This window comes from Bidens hawaiensis, unplaced genomic scaffold (genome assembly GCF_021521415.1).
Source record: "Bidens hawaiensis isolate Kalapana, Puna unplaced genomic scaffold, B.hawaiensis_p1.1 tig00037182_1, whole genome shotgun sequence".
Taxonomy (NCBI): Eukaryota; Viridiplantae; Streptophyta; class Magnoliopsida; order Asterales; family Asteraceae; genus Bidens; species Bidens hawaiensis.
In genome coordinates this window covers 1-17,182 of record NW_027496476.1, presented here as the reverse complement: position 1 = coordinate 17,182, position 17,182 = coordinate 1, and positions in this window count along the sequence as shown.

The window sequence follows — 17,182 nt, the reverse complement described above, 5'->3', positions numbered from 1 at the left end:
ACTGTGACTTTCACAAGACAAAGGGCCACAACACTGAAGAATGCATAGATGTAAAAGATATGGTCGAAGCATTTGTCAGAGATGGGACGCTCGCGCACCTCGTGGCGTAATAAAGGCTGAGCAGGCGAGTGCGTATAGAACCCCAGCTGGGGAAAACACGAATCAATTCCAGCTTCAAAATCGAGACTACATGCTGCGTAAAGAACGAGATCCCGAACCAGGTGCGTATCGGCTCGATGGCACTCCCATCCCAACATGGAAGGGAGCTCATTTACACAGTCTGCATGTAAATCAATTCCAATTTGTAAAGAAAAGGCCAAGAGCCACTTCTAATGGAAATGATTCTCTTTAAGAACACCGAAGCTGATGATTTTACATTTATACTTTTCTGAACTAATATGCCGGTTTTCACCGCATAATTACGTCGTCATTGCATGGGAAGGCGGTCCTACCCGCACGAACCCAGCAACGTGACAAACCTTCACGCAGGTCAGTTGAAGGGGAAAAAGTTCAGCACCCAAAAATGAAAGTGCCGGTCTATCGGCATGAATCATTAAGGAAACTGAATAATAACCTATCAACAACCGCGCATCGAACGGTTAAACTATCCAACACTGGTGACGGCATTCACATTACGTGAAGTCGTTGCGTGGGAAGGCGGTCTTACCCGCACGAACCCAATAACGTGGCAAACCTTCACGCAGAGTCAGTTGAAGGAGGAGTTCAATTATCCCATTAAATGAAAGTGCCGGTCTATCCGCATGAATCATGAAAGGAAAATGAACACTAACCTATCGACAACCGCGCGTCGAACGGTTCAAAACAAAATTCTTAAAAAGGATAAGAAAAACCTACACGCAGGTCAGATAAGGGTAAAGTTTTGCCATCCTACTAAGTGCAAGTGACGGTTCTACCCGCACAATCACGAAAGAGGAAGCAAAACTTCACACCTATTATCAACCACGTTCAAAGGTTAACTTATCCTCAAAAGGTAAGAAAAACCTAAACGCAGGTCAGGTATGGGTAAAGTTTTGCCATCCTACTAAGTGCAAGTGACGGTTCTACCCGCACAATCACGAAAGAGGAAGCAAAACTTCACACCTATTATCAACCACGTTCAAAGGTTAACTTATCCTCAAAAGGTAAGAAAAACCTAAACGCAGGTCAGGTATGGGTAAAGTTTTGCCATCCTACTAAGTGCAAGTGACGGTTCTACCCGCACAATCACGAAAGAGGAAGCAAAACTTCACACCTATTATCAACCACGTTCAAAGGTTAACTTATCCTCAAAAGGTAAGAAAAACCTAAACGCAGGTCAGGTATGGGTAAAGTTTTGCCATCCTACTAAGTGCAAGTGACGGTTCTACCCGCACAATCACGAAAGAGGAAGCAAAACTTCACACCTATTATCAACCACGTTCAAAGGTTAACTTATCCTCAAAAGGTAAGAAAAACCTACACGCAAGTCAGATAAGGGTAAAGTTTTGCCATCCTACTAAGTGCAAGTGACGGTTCTACCCGCACAATCACGAAAGAGGAAGCAAGACTTCCTGTTATCAACCACGTTCAAAGGTCAACTTATCTTAATGCCTTAGAAATTTCGAAAAGGAAAACCTACACGCAAGTCAGATATAAGTTAAAGTTTAGCCATCCTACCAAGTGCAAGTGACGGTTCTACCCGCACAATCACGAAGGAGGAAGCGAAACTTTAACCCACTATCAACCACGTTCAAAGGTTCTTATTCTAAACACTTGGAAAATTGCTAATTTAAACTAAGTATGCAAGTCATAAGTTTATAAAGCAAGGAACCCAAAGAAGGAAATAACAATCTTATACGCAAAAAGATTAATATTTCAAGAATATATTACAAGAATGGCCGGGTAACTACCCGCCTAAAAGAAAAAAAAAATACAAGTCTATCTTAGCAATGGGAAGGGATCTTCAGGATCAAGCTTCAGGGACGCTTCCACTTGGACCCGCTCCGTCAGAAGAACGGGGTGGTTCGAGGAACGCTTTGAGGACAGCTAACCCATCATCAGCAGCAGCTACTTCGTCCACCTTCTCCACCACTGGATGAGGGAAGGCGGCGTATTGGTTCAATGCTTGGTCATAAATGGCTTCGGTATCCACATTGAACAGAGGGAAGTTGGAAGGCGGGACGCCTTTCTCAACAAACCCTAGACCAAGCAAGAAGCCGGCCTTTTCCCCATCCTCATGAGAAGCGTTGAGGGCTGCGGTCATAGCATCATCGTAAGAGGTCTCTGAAAAGACCCGACGCACAACCTACAAAGAAAAAATACAAGTATTAGAACCTTTTCTTACAAAAGAAAAGCGTGAAGATAAAACTAAACATACCTGAGGCAACGCTTCTCGAAGAAGCCATTGGAGGGCAGCTTGAGCTTCGTTATGGGCGCGTTCGGCTTCGCTCTTGTTAAGGTTGGCAAGTAAAACTTCCTTGGCGGCAGCCTCTTCGACGCCCTTAAGTTTCCGCTCGGTGTGGTCAAGCACCCCCCTCTGGTCCAGGATTTCCTGGAGTTTCTTGGCATCTTCCATTGCCAAGGCATCATGAGCGTGTTGGAGAGCCTCTAATTTGGCCTTGAGCTCCTCATTCTCCACACGCAAAGGCTCAGCAACGGCTTCAGCCTTGGCAGCCCTCTCGGTTGCGTTTCGCGCAGTCTCCCTGGCCAGCCGAAGCTGTTCATTCACAGCCTGGGCAGCCTTGGAGCGGGCCTCGAGTCGCGCCTGAACTTCAACCTCGAGGGCCTTGAAGGCCTTCTCCTTGTCGGCGGCAGCTGCCGCCAGCTGTTGGTTCTCCTCCCGAAGAGCACGCGCCTCAGATATGTCCTTGGCGCGAGCTGCTTTCAACTTGTCGTTTTCACGACAAAGCAGCTCGACGCGCGGCTGCATCCGGGCCTGGAGAACCCGAAGCTCATTGGTTAGCCTACCCTCCTGGTAGCTAACCATGGCTTCCCCCAACGCACCCGGAGGAGCAGCGTGGCGAGCCCAGTCCACGCACTCCACAGGTGTGCGAAGGGTTGTTCCTCGGCGTATGTTCCATCGAGGAACATACACTTCATTGGAATCCGACACTGCAAAAGAAACAAAAGCAGTAAGGAAAAGATGATAAAAAACATAAGGGAAAAAGAAAGGAACCCCACGCACCTGTAGGGTCAATGACAGGCCGATAGCCGCCAAACCCATCACCTGAACCTAAAGGAAATCCATCCAACAGGTCAGGCAGACGGGAAGGTGGCAAAGATCGGCGGGAAGCCCTGCGCGTACCTGATGGTCCGGCCATCGATGCCGGTGGCGCGGACATGGTGGCAGCCGCCGTGGTCGCCGTTGTGGTCGCCGCCGTGGTCGCCGCCTTGTAAGCAGCAGCAGTAACCGCCGGCTCTGTGAAGGATGCTGTAAAAATCGCACTCACAGCCGGCGGTGACGTCATCTCGGCAGGAACATTTGCCTCAAAGGAACGAGCAACTGGACCAGCGGATGCAGGTGCAGGCACCTGGGTCGACGCCTCAGGAAGGCTGACCGAGCCTACCGTCATTGGCGGGGAGGTACTCCCCTGCGCTTCACCCCGGAATGCGTCAACATCCGCGCCTGCACAAAGAAGAAAGTGTTAAATTTATAGTGATAAATCTGCAAAGACATTATGATTGTACTTACGGGTTTTCTTGACCCTGAACGTACGGACAGGCGGGGAGGAACCCGATGGAGCCGGCCTCTTGGTACCGGTCACCGTCGTCTTCGTTGGTTCTCCGGAGGTAACGGTCGTAGCCTCCGGAGCAGTGGTCTCCTCACCACCGGGCTTCCCCGCCACCTCTTCACTATCTGACTCCGAGTCAGAGAGAACCACTGGATCAGCTGTGGAGGCCTTCTCCTTCCCCTTCACGCCGGCAGCAGCCTTCTTCTTCCGCACAAGGGGAGGACCATCTGCGGATTCCTCAGAAGAAGACAGGATGTAAGGATTTCCAGCAACGGGTACAGCATTGAGGGGTTCAGGATAGAATATCTCCTTACCTGGCCGCCGGTGGCTCAGGATCTCTTGGCCCGGCGGATAGACCTCCACAAACCTATCCGCCGTTTGCTCCAGGATGGGCAACTCATTGTCGTCCAGAGCACGAGTGCCCACCCGCACGGGACTGTCAGCTTCCCGCGGGAACAGGAGCGACTCTAAATTATTCCCCTCTGAAAGAAAAAGAAACAGTTAGAAAATTAACTAATATCAGCAAGAAAGACAAGACATACCATAAGGAATAGAGTTCAAACCGTATTCAAGAAGGATGGGAAACCGGGACGCATCCTTCCATACCCGGCTCATCCCCAGCAGCACCATCCCGGACTCCGCAAACCGGTAAACCAGAGATTGGACCCGGGATATCTTCGCGAACCATTCCGCCTCCTGGTAGCTGGAAGCGTGAAGGCTCGGAAGCGCTTGACCCTTCTTGAACTTCATAGCAATGGGGATGGCGCGGGCAGAGATGTAGAAGAACTCCCGCTTCCACGATCGGAGACTGCGCTCGGTCACGCAGATCTTCAAACCCTTAATACGGGTTGTCAGGGTGTACCACCCCTGGACGCACCTCCAAGTATAAAAGGTCATCAGGCGGTCCACGTAGGGCTCAATACCCAGAATCCGACACACCCACTCGAAGTGCCGGACCTTGGCAATCGCCATCGGATGCACCTCGGTCAGGTGCACCCCGTGCCTCTCCAGGACACGGTACACAAACTTTGTCAATGGGAACCTAAGGTTCCCATAAACAAAGAATGAAGCATATACCCCGATCTTGCCACTGGGGGCATCGTACACAGTCTGGTGGGATTCAGGAAACTCAGGCTCGAGAGACTCGAGCATGAACTTCCTGACGATGTACTGGTACTGATCGACAGGTAGAGCACACTGGCACTCGCCAGCAGTACTCCTATCGTCGGCTACAGCTTCAGCATCATGAGAAGACATTTTTGCAGAAAGAAGAGTGATTTCGGGAAAATGCTTGCCTGAAAAAGGGGAGTATTTGCCGGAAATCACTAAGAAGAAGAAGAAGAGAGGTGAAAGTGTGGATTACAAAGAGGCCTCTCCCCCTTTATATACTAATCGCAATTAATGCGGTGAATTTAATGCGGAGGAGAGAGAAATCGAAGGTGCAATGAAACTATGACACGTGGCAAAAAGCAGGCTGGCAACAGCTGTTGACAGGACGTGTGCCAGTAATTTCACGGCCACGCGCCCGAAAAATCGTGCCCACGCGCCAGGAAAAGCGTCTGGAATGACCATGTTCTGTCACGTCACCATAACTTCCTGCACGTCCTGACACAGTCAGAAGAAACCGTCGCACGACGTTTCAGAGGTTTGGACTGTTCTTATCTTTTCACCAACTCTTCGAATTTCAAAATTCAAAAAATTTGAAAATATTAAAAAGTAAGCGGGAAAATACCCCTTACCCCTTGGCAAACAAGTAACCGTAAGACGGATGCGGGTACAGTGTAAAGGCAAAACCCTTCACATACCTAGCACCCGCAGGGAATTGAAGCCAAATAAACCTTGGCAAACAAGTAACCGTAAGACGGATGCGGGTACAGTGTAAAGGCAAAACCCTTCACATACCTAGCACCCGCAGGGAATTGAAGCCAAATAAACCTTGGCAAACAAGTAACCGTAAGACGGATGCGGGTACAGTGTAAAGGCAAAACCCTTCACATACCTAGCACCCGCAGGGAATTGAAGCCAAATAAACCTTGGCAAACAAGTAACCGTAAGACGGATGCGGGTACAGTGTTAAGGCAAAACCCTTCACATACCTAGCACCCGCAGGGAATTGAAGCCAAGTATTCCTCGGCAACCAAGTAACTATAAGACGGGTGCGGGTACAGTGTAAAGGCAAAACCCTTCACATACCTAGCACCCGCAGGGAATTGACGCCAGGAATACCTTGGAAGTAAAGTAACCGTAAGACGAGCGCAGGTACAGTGTCAAGGCAAAACCCTTCACATACCTAGCGCTCCGCTGGGAATTGAAACCAAGAAGGATCTTCTGGGCAATGCTTGCGGAAACGGAAATAACATCCCCGCATAGCGGGAACGTCGAGAACTACGTTGTTTGAAGCTCCAGGATGGAATTGGTGGTCTTAACATAATTGATCACTATGTTCAAAACTACCAAAACCTCATGGAAAATCCATACAACTGGGACTCAATGCTCCTGACTTGCGAGGAGGTTACAGACCTACCCGCATCATACCCAAAGACCAAGCAGGAAACTCGGGCATTTCTGCAAGTGACAAGGACTTCCGCGGAAAGAATCCCCATGGAAAACCTTACAAAACCCTTTTCAAAACCCTTTGCTCAAGTCCAAAAGTTCACCTCACTTTATTAAACACGCATGAGAAGAACATTGGACTGGGGGGACTTGAAGAGGTAGGTCCCAGCAGAGCCCAGTTGGTCCCGCAAGACTCACCTTAAACAGGGACGTCTGCGCAAAGACCAACTGGATCCGCAGGACCAACCATGCTCAGAGACGTGACGTCCTTACGCGCAGTACGCAAGCTGTTCCCGCAGGAAATGCCTCCCATGGTGAAGGACTCCGCCTGTTCCCGCAGCCTCGGATACAAGCCATGAGGGAAGGCCACCCGCGCAGCATGGCTACACGCACTAGGTACTTAGCTCTCGATCACAGTGTCACCTGAAGGAATGAGCAAAGCCGGGAGCAATCCCGCACAGAGGCGGGAGGGGGAATACTCCCGCCCAAATAAGCCAGTCTGTATACTGAAGGACCTTTTACTGTACCTGACGAGGTATGGGCGAAAGATCTGATCAGAGATACGACAGCTCACTGATACAGTATGGCGAGCAGCATGCTCCTGTACTGTATCACTATTAGCCGCTGCCTACTCACCAACTACTGTCATACCACGTGCATAGCCGGCAGTTGGTGGAAAGGGAATAGTACGCAGCAGGCCTGGTCACTATTAGCCGCTGCCTACCCACCAACTACCAGCAGGGCACGTGCGTAGGCTACTGTTGATGAACAGGAACACTGTAGCAGCCGGCCATACCTCCTTGGAAACCTACCTTCGGCTATAAATACCCCAAATGGTATGATCATCTAAACACATTACATTGTCACATTATCATCATAATATACCTGATATCTGCTCTAGCAATCTCTTAATATACTTTTATATTTAAAGAGCAATCTAGTCTGATTCTCACGCCGGAGGGTGGTCACAAGGAGGAACCCCCCCCCCCTTCTCAGTGACGAGCTCACGGTGTCTGTTTTGCAGGTTATCAGAAGAACCATCTTCTAAGGGTCTAACCCCTCGTGGGAAACAGCTATCCAACCCCCAGGTTACCAGTAATCTGCCCGGGGTCCGGTTAGTGTTTCTTCATTGGCGCCATCCGTGCATAAAGCTAGAACTTTATTTTTCTCCAGTTTTTTCAAACTTCTACAAAGATGGTTAGAGAAATTCCGGTAACCACAACCCCAGCTACTGGGATGAACACCGGCAACACAGCTTTTACGAACACTACCCCGACTACCGGAGCCGGGGCAAGTGAAGTAAATTTTACGAACACTACCCCACTTACCAAAGCTGGGGCAAGTGCAGTAAATGATCGCCTACTGGGATCCACCGATACCCAGTTTGAGAAATGAAGACTCCCCCGCCAGACTCTCGATGAAGTTAAGGCATGGGCGGAGGCACGACAAAAGGAATTCCAGGCTGAGTTGGACGAACGCTTGCGTTCCGTGCAACAGGCCGACGAATTCGAATACTGGGAGGATGACTCGGAGGAATCCGACTCCGACGCGAACCCTCGCCATAAGGCAAAAGGGAAGCGTAAGGAAACGGAATCCCAACCGAAAAGGCATTTTGGACAAGCCTTCAAACCAAAAAGCACAGGTGGAAGTCCACGAGACTTCTCTAAAACGTTCAGACCAAACGTTGCAAATGCAGGAACGTCCAAATTTGCAAGGGACATTGCTAAAGCAATCGCCCCAAAGAGTGCCAAACAAATGCCTAACATAGGCACATATGACGGTATATCTGATCCAGACGATCATCTGAACAGGTTCATAGCAGGGGCAACCGTCAGTAATTGGACGGAACCCACGTGGTGTTACATGTTCCAAATGACGCTGGTGGGGGCTGCTAGAGCATGGTTCGATCGTCTACCGGTCAACCACATCTACGACTGGGCAGACTTCCAACAGAAGTTTAGCCAACACTTCAGCCAGCAACGAAAGTATACCGAGGAGCAATGGACAATCCTCAAATGCATACGAGAGGAAGATGAATCTCTGCCAAACTTCATCACTCGCTTCAACTCAAAGAAGCTAAGTTTGGGCAATATCAGCGAAGATCTTGTTCGCGCTGCCTTCATCCAGGGCGCACATGACCCAGAGCTCATCCGCACCCTAACGGGTAAAGATGGCATGCCATCCACATGGGATGGCATCATGACAGCAGCAAAACGCTATGCGGAAACAGAGAAGCAACTGGGTAGAGATCTCCCACAGAGCACAAACCTCTACACCCAGAGGACGAGAGAAGACAACGTCCTCACCGCCCGACTAAATAAAAAACGAAAGCTAGGCATTTGGCAGTCAAGGGTAAACTTTGACACCTCATCCGGCTTGCAACATCGGTTGGGCGGAAGGGATAATGTACAGTCGCACCGGAACTCCAGATGGACGCCACTCACCAAAAGCGTCACTGAGATATTCGCCACTGAAGAGCTCCCATGGCCAAAGCCTCCAATAATCCGACATCGTCACGATGCTGATCGGAGCAAATACTGTGACTTTCACAAGACAAAGGGCCACAACACTGAAGAATGCATAGATGTAAAAGATATGGTCGAAGCATTTGTCAGAGATGGGACGCTCGCGCACCTCGTGGCGTAATAAAGGCTGAGCAGGCGAGTGCGTATAGAACCCCAGCTAGGGAAAACACGAATCAATTCCAGCTTCAAAATCGAGACTACATGCTGCGTAAAGAACGAGATCCCGAACCAGGTGCGTATCGGCTCGATGGCACTCCCATCCCAACATGGAAGGGAGCTCATTTACACAGTCTGCATGTAAATCAATTCCAATTTGTAAAGAAAAGGCCAAGAGCCACTTCTAATGGAAATGATTCTCTTTAAGAACACCGAAGCTGATGATTTTACATTTATACTTTTCTGAACTAATATGCCGGTTTTCACCGCATAATTACGTCGTCATTGCATGGGAAGGCGGTCCTACCCGCACGAACCCAGCAACGTGACAAACCTTCACGCAGGTCAGTTGAAGGGGAAAAAGTTCAGCACCCAAAAATGAAAGTGCCGGTCTATCCGCATGAATCATTAAGGAAACTGAATAATAACCTATCAACAACCGCGCATCGAACGGTTAAACTATCCAACACTGGTGACGGCATTCACATTACGTGAAGTCGTTGCGTGGGAAGGCGGTCTTACCCGCACGAACCCAATAACGTGGCAAACCTTCACGCAGAGTCAGTTGAAGGAGGAGTTCAATTATCCCATTAAATGAAAGTGCCGGTCTATCCGCATGAATCATGAAAGGAAAATGAACACTAACCTATCGACAACCGCGCGTCGAACGGTTCAAAACAAAATTCTTAAAAAGGATAAGAAAAACCTACACGCAGGTCAGATAAGGGTAAAGTTTTGCCATCCTACTAAGTGCAAGTGACGATTCTACCCGCACAATCACGAAAGAGGAAGCAAAACTTCACACCTATTATCAACCACGTTCAAAGGTTAACTTATCCTCAAAAGGTAAGAAAAACCTAAACGCAGGTCAGGTATGGGTAAAGTTTTGCCATCCTACTAAGTGCAAGTGACGGTTCTACCCGCACAATCACGAAAGAGGAAGCAAAACTTCACACCTATTATCAACCACGTTCAAAGGTTAACTTATCCTCAAAAGGTAAGAAAAACCTAAACGCAGGTCAGGTATGGGTAAAGTTTTGCCATCCTACTAAGTGCAAGTGACGGTTCTACCCGCACAATCACGAAAGAGGAAGCAAAACTTCACACCTATTATCAACCACGTTCAAAGGTTAACTTATCCTCAAAAGGTAAGAAAAACCTAAACGCAGGTCAGGTATGGGTAAAGTTTTGCCATCCTACTAAGTGCAAGTGACGGTTCTACCCGCACAATCACGAAAGAGGAAGCAAAACTTCACACCTATTATCAACCACGTTCAAAGGTTAACTTATCCTCAAAAGGTAAGAAAAACCTACACGCAGGTCAGATAAGGGTAAAGTTTTGCCATCCTACTAAGTGCAAGTGACGGTTCTACCCGCACAATCACGAAAGAGGAAGCAAGACTTCCTGTTATCAACCACGTTCAAAGGTCAACTTATCTTAATGCCTTAGAAATTTCGAAAAGGAAAACCTACACGCAGGTCAGATATAAGTTAAAGTTTAGCCATCCTACCAAGTGCAAGTGACGGTTCTACCCGCACAATCACGAAGGAGGAAGCGAAACTTTAACCCACTATCAACCACGTTCAAAGGTTCTTATTCTAAACACTTGGAAAATTGCTAATTTAAACTAAGTATGCAAGTCATAAGTTTATAAAGCAAGGAACCCAAAGAAGGAAATAACAATCTTATACGCAAAAAGATTAATATTTCAAGAATATATTACAAGAATGGCCGGGTAACTACCCGCCTAAAAGAAAAAAAAATACAAGTCTATCTTAGCAATGGGAAGGGATCTTCAGGATCAAGCTTCAGGGACGCTTCCACTTGGACCCGCTCCGTCAGAAGAACGGGGTGGTTCGAGGAACGCTTTGAGGATAGCTAACCCATCATCAGCAACAGCTACTTCGTCCACCTTCTCCACCACTGGATGAGGGAAGGCGGCGTATTGGTTCAATGCTTGGTCATAAATGGCTTCGGTATCCACATTGAACAGAGGGAAGTTGGAAGGCGGGACGCCTTTCTCAACAAACCCTAGACCAAGCAAGAAGCCGGCCTTTTCCCCATCCTCATGAGAAGCGTTGAGGGCTGCGGTCATAGCATCATCGTAAGAGGTCTCTGAAAAGACCCGACGCACAACCTACAAAGAAAAAATACAAGTATTAGAACCTTTTCTTACAAAAGAAAAGCGTGAAGATAAAACTAAACATACCTGAGGCAACGCTTCTCGAAGAAGCCATTGGAGGGCAGCTTGAGCTTCGTTATGGGCGCGATCGGCTTCGCTCTTGTTCATGGAGAATATGGAAGCGATCATGGAGAGGATGGACCGGAATCTCTCCGATCTTCGTCAAATAAATAGCAAAATGGGGAACAACAATAGGAATTCATATGGAAATTCAGTGGGTAATTCAAACACAAATCAAGAAACGGGTAACAATTCAATGGTTGATTCAAGCGTAAATCAAGAAATGAGTAATAATTCAAGGCCGAAGCAATTATTTCAATTGGGAAAGATTGAATTTCCCATATTCAATGGAACAGAGGTTGAAGTGTCATCAATTCTTTGATATTGAGGAAACCCCAGACAATTTTAAAGTTTGATTTGAAGCAATCAATTTAGAAGGAATAGCTCTTCAGTGGCATGAATCCTACTTGTATGCCATAAAGAAAACAACAGCAGAGTTATCTTAGGCTGAGTATGAACAGGTAATCAGGACTCGATTTTTAGGAACAAGTTTGGAAGGCAATAATAAAGATTTGGTTAATGATTCAAGGAGTGTGGTGCAATCTTCAGAAAATATAAAGATTGAGACTCCATTAGAAGAATTGGAAGCCATGGGAGACAAACCAAGAATACCACAGGAGCAATTGTTGAAGGTTTGGAGTTCTTTACATCAAGTCGTAACATCAAAATCCTAAGGTGAGTAAACCCAGCTCTTTAGACAGTAATAAGCATGTTAATAGCGGTGAAGGGGGTGTTGAATCCTACCATTTTCATCAATCCTTGGAAGTTAAGTGTGCATCCATGGTGTTCGATGAAATGCCTAAAAGAGTTGGATGTGAGATTCAAGTTTCGGTTATTGGTAATAATATGGTTGAGCCTGCTAACAGTCTAAAAATCCAATTTCAAGAATCTATAAAAAGTGATGGAACTAGTATTGAGTTTATACTTATGAAAACACGTGAATGGAAACCGGGTTGGCAACAGACTAATATGGATTGGGCAAGTAGGATGATGAAAGGCATATATTTTCTCATCAATAACGTTATAACTCTTGAGAATGGTTATAGACTATCACCATCTTGTCCATCATGTGTTCAATTGATGGGTTTTCAACAGGAAGGTATTGTTGCTAAGGTATTAGATAAAGATGAGGACACAAAAGTGATCATATTTCTAAAGACAAATGACAAGGAGGTTGATAAGAGTGAAGTTATGGAGAAAAAATGTTGGCGTTCTTTTGGGAAAAATAATGATTTTGTGGGGAATACTTGGATCAAAGATAAGAGAAAATGGCAATTAGGTGTTGAATTGGTAGTTTTTGAAACTTTTGATTGGAAACCGGGTTGGAAAAATTCAGTGTCATTTGTGTTCCATAGGATGGATGTTGCAACTGTTGTAAAAGTCAACATGGGTTTTATTATTTTTCTTAATATTGTTGAGACACATGAAAACAATGCTTTAAATGAAGTTGTTAAAGGCCTATGGTTAAATATTGCAACAACTAAAGAGAATATCACAAAATGGAATGTGACAACACAACAAAAAGAGGCAGTAGCTGAAGGAAATTATGTTGCACGTTTATGTACCATAGACCAACATAATTGGCTGGTTGTTTTAGCATTCAAGTATAAAAAGAAAAGTGTGAAGAAGTGGTTAGTGAAATGGAAATGGAAAAGCAATTTCCTTGAAAGATAGAAATGTTGAAAGGAAAATAGGAATCTTATGGGGCTAGCTATCGTAAAAATTTTACTATGGGCTTACCACCAATTTTGGAAGGAGTTTTGAGAAGAGTTACAAGTTTGTTTCCTTGACTTTCAGTTACAAAACATAGGTTGGCCGGGATGAGCAGTTTTGGGAATTAAAAGTTGAAAATGTAAAGAAATCTTGTTGGCTTGTATGGGTTACAACCGGAGGTATCAATAGCAGTGTGGTTTTGTTTATGTCACATGAAGTGTGTCAAGAAAAGGCAATGGTGCATTATAATGACATAAATGGAAATGGTGCATTGATGGCGTAAATGGAAGTCAAATTTTTTTTATTTCATTTTACTGTTTAGTTGAGGCATATTCTATTGTAGTTCTTGAGGTCAAGAACTCTTGAAAGGAGGGAGTATTGATACGATAGATTTGAGGATTAGGGGCTTTATTGTAGTTAGGTAATATCATAGGGGTCTGAGTGTAAATATGTTAATGTGTAGCGATGTACTTAAACACTATGAACCTTAATAAGAGATTAGCTATGTTTTGATTGGGTTTATACCTTCTTCTTATGTTTCTCTCTCTAAACTCTCTCTCTACAATCTGTTACGTATCAAACCAAGAATGCAATAAACGAGCAGGGGATTTTGTTTCGCTTGATGTTTACATGTCCAATAGTGACGGGTTTTGATTGGTCATCCCTTACTTATTCATATAACAAAATTTATCTTTACTCATTCAGATACATGCCACACAAGAAAACATGGATGTTTCAAAGCAATGCAAAATGGTTGGTGAAGAATTATTACTGCAACTACGATGCATATGAAAAAGTCAAAAGAGTCTAAATTATTCAATTAGTTAGTCTACCATTTCGCAAAAAATAATGTATTGGAAAAAGTCCATATGTGAATGATGTGTTACAAAACACACATATTTTTCGCACCTTTTATCTACGTATTATATTATATTTTATGTGTTTTTAACTTGTTTTAGATAGGTTTTACATAGTTTTAACTATCTTGTAGGTTATGGGTGAAAGAAAGAAAGAAACCGAGCTTCTTGAGCAGTTTACGGGTCTTTTACGCATATGATTTGAAGACAAAGCACAAGGCCCGGCCCGTATGCATCATGGACAAGCCCAAGATACATTATATTATATTATAAAATAAAAAAAAACCCCTAGAGCAGCAGCCTGGTTGCGATCGGGATTCAGCAGCAAGAGGAATAAGACAAAAAACTTTTTTGTGCTAGGGTTGTGGACTTATGGCGGCTAGGGAAGGAAGAAGAAGGCAAGGACAAGTCTCGGGATCAATTACCATTTGTTTTCACAGCCAAGGAGCAGCCCGGAAAATCTCATATCCTTCCATCTTTTACATTGTTCATACACTTTGATTTTCTTGCTTAATTGTTGATTTGTTTTGCAATTGATTGAGAGATTGAATTGTTTATGATATTTTTTGATCATTGAATTCTTGAATTGATGTTTAAGATGAGTTATACAATGTTTTCAATGAGTATTGATGGCTGTCCAAATATGATTAGAGGCTAAACTTGTTAGTTCTACCTAGGAATGATGATAATTGTTAGTGTTTGATGAGCTTGTTGGATTGTTTGATTGATAGATGTTAATTGTTATTGTAAAGTTTGATTTAGACATGAAATAGGTTGTGTTTAAGGGCTAGAAATTTTTGGTAATTCATTGCTTAAACCCCTTGTGTCGGTTAATTAGTTTTGTGTTGATTGATCGCTGCATTGTTTGATTCTAAACTTTGTGTTTAGGGTTTGTTTGCGTAGGTACAACCGTAGGGTTTTGTTGCGTGATTATTTGGTTAAAGTACAGTGGTTAGGCAAATTCTTAGAGACCGAGAGGTGATAAGAAGTTAGGGTCGTCTCATTACCTTTGCATGCTAGAATAAGGATTACGCGAAAGCGAGTTCGTTTCTTGTCCGGTTTAAGTGTTTTGAGCGCCTAGTTGATCTATTTGGTTTAAGTTGAATTGTTCCTCTATCCTTGGTTGTGTAGTATTCATTACCATTAGGGTCGAGTGTTGGTGAGACCGAGAGGTGAGTCAACATTAGAACACGTTAGCAATTGTTTTCCGGTTTGGTCGTTTTAGCAGATTAAGAGTAGTTAGGGTTTATTGACTGAGACCGAGAGGTGATCCAGTGAGCCTGAGCGATCCTTAGTTATGTCATCTTTTGGAACTGGTGTCTAGATATCATCCAATCCATTAGCTTGTTAGGCCTACAGTTTGATTCAGACCTAGGTAGACGTTTTTCTCCATCCGAAGTTAACACAGTTAGTCCCCGTTAAGTTTTCAATTTTTGGTAACTTTTGTCAGTCAGTCCAATTAGTCCAGTTAAGTAATTAAGAATCAAAAATCAATTAAATATTATTCTTAGGTAGGTCTTGTCTAGGGTTAGTGATCTTTAGCGTCCCTACGTGTCTTCGTGTTCGATACTCGGACTTCCTAGGTCTATACTACTTGCGATCGGTACACTTGCCAGTTGTGTGTGGTTTTAGGATTTTCGTTTTAATATTAAAGCTTAGTTGTGAGGCTCATCCTTTTAGACATATCCGACGCAAATCAAGTTTTTGGCGCCGTTGCCGGGGACACGGTTTTAGACGTTTTGAGAGCAATCCGAGTTAGGACTTACCTTTTTGTGCTACTTGTAATGATTTTTGTTTTGTTTATTTATTAGGATAGTTTGGCTTCTTTTATTGATTTGTATAGTTATATGCGATATACTCGATCTCGTGGACCACCTGACACTGAAGCATTTCCCGAGCCTGAGAGAGAATTTCGTGAGAGACGTCGCACCGTTTCACCATCATCCACTTCATCATCTGTTGGCAGTTTATCCTCATCTCCTACATCTTCCGATTTCGTCGATAGGGATAGGATCATGGGCGACAATCCACTACCGAGGAGGACAGTTGCAGACCGGGCCCGACCGGCCAATGCTGGCGCTAGATCCAGCATCGCACCACCCACCATTGGAGTTAACGCGAACTGGCAGATTCCGTCGAACATTATGAATACCATTTCTCATTCTGCTCAATTCCATGGGTTACTTCACGAAAACCCGCATCATCATCTCACTCGTATTGCGCGTATCTGCGACACCTTCCATCTTGCCGGCGTATCCGAAGACGCCGTGAAACTCCGCGTTTTTTCGTTCTCGCTCATCGATAAAGCGAGTCTGTGCTCGAGTCCCTCCCACAGGGCTCCATAGCCACTTGGGCTGCCATACAGACCCAATTTCTTGAGAAATACGATCCTCCGGCTAAGGCTGCTCGTCTACGTAATCAAATTCATTCTTTTCAGTTGGAGGACACCGAGAGTTTCTACAAGGCATGAGATTTAAGAATCTATTAGCATTGTGCCCAAACCACGGCTTGCAAGATTGGGCGGTTGTAGAGAAGTTTTATAATGGAGTGACATACGTGACACAGAACATGCTTGACACGACGGCGGGAGGAAATTTGCTGACGATGAAGGACCCAGATGAGTGCATCGCTTTGTTTAACTGGTTAGCTATGAGTGGATACCAGCGACCACCTGCCAAGGGTGGTAAGACCGTCGACTCCATATCACGCGGCATGCATTCGGTGGACACGACCACCGCACTCACGGCACAGTAGAGGCGTTAGCGCAGATTGTGAAGGACTTGCAGATGAAGAGCAAGTTGTGTGAGATATGCAGAGGAGGGCATGATACCGTTCAGTGCCCAGTCAGTTCACAGCAGGAGGCCGTAGACTTTATAGGAAATCCAAACCGAAATCCAAATTCTTTCAATTCATATAATTCGGGATGGAGAGGCAATCAGAATTCAAACTGGAGGAGCGGAAATCAGTCCAGTTTTTAGCAGCGTCAGAGTCTATTCTAGGATGCCGGTGAGGGAGCGAGCAGTGGGGAGAAGAAGCCCACTTTGGAGGACATGATGGCGCAGCAGACACAGATGTTGTCACAGCTTATGACGCGAGAGATTCCCGACATAAGGAGACCCAGGAGAAGTTTCGCGAGCACGAGCAGTTCATAAGGAATCAGGGAGCGTCGATTCAGAGTCTCGAGCGGCAGATGGGAGAGATAGCTAGTTGGTTGAACGAGAGGCCGCATCGTACGCTACCGAGTAACACCGAGCAAAACCCGAAGGGATTCACGAAATTTGTGACACGAGGAGCGGTGCAGGGGCATGAGATGAGCCCGTGATTTAGGAGATGTCTAGGGGAGAGTAGTCGAGGAGCCTGCATTTGATGATAGAGAGGAGCAGGTGGATGAGGAGAGTCAGATGGAGTCTCCGCCGGCCCAGGTG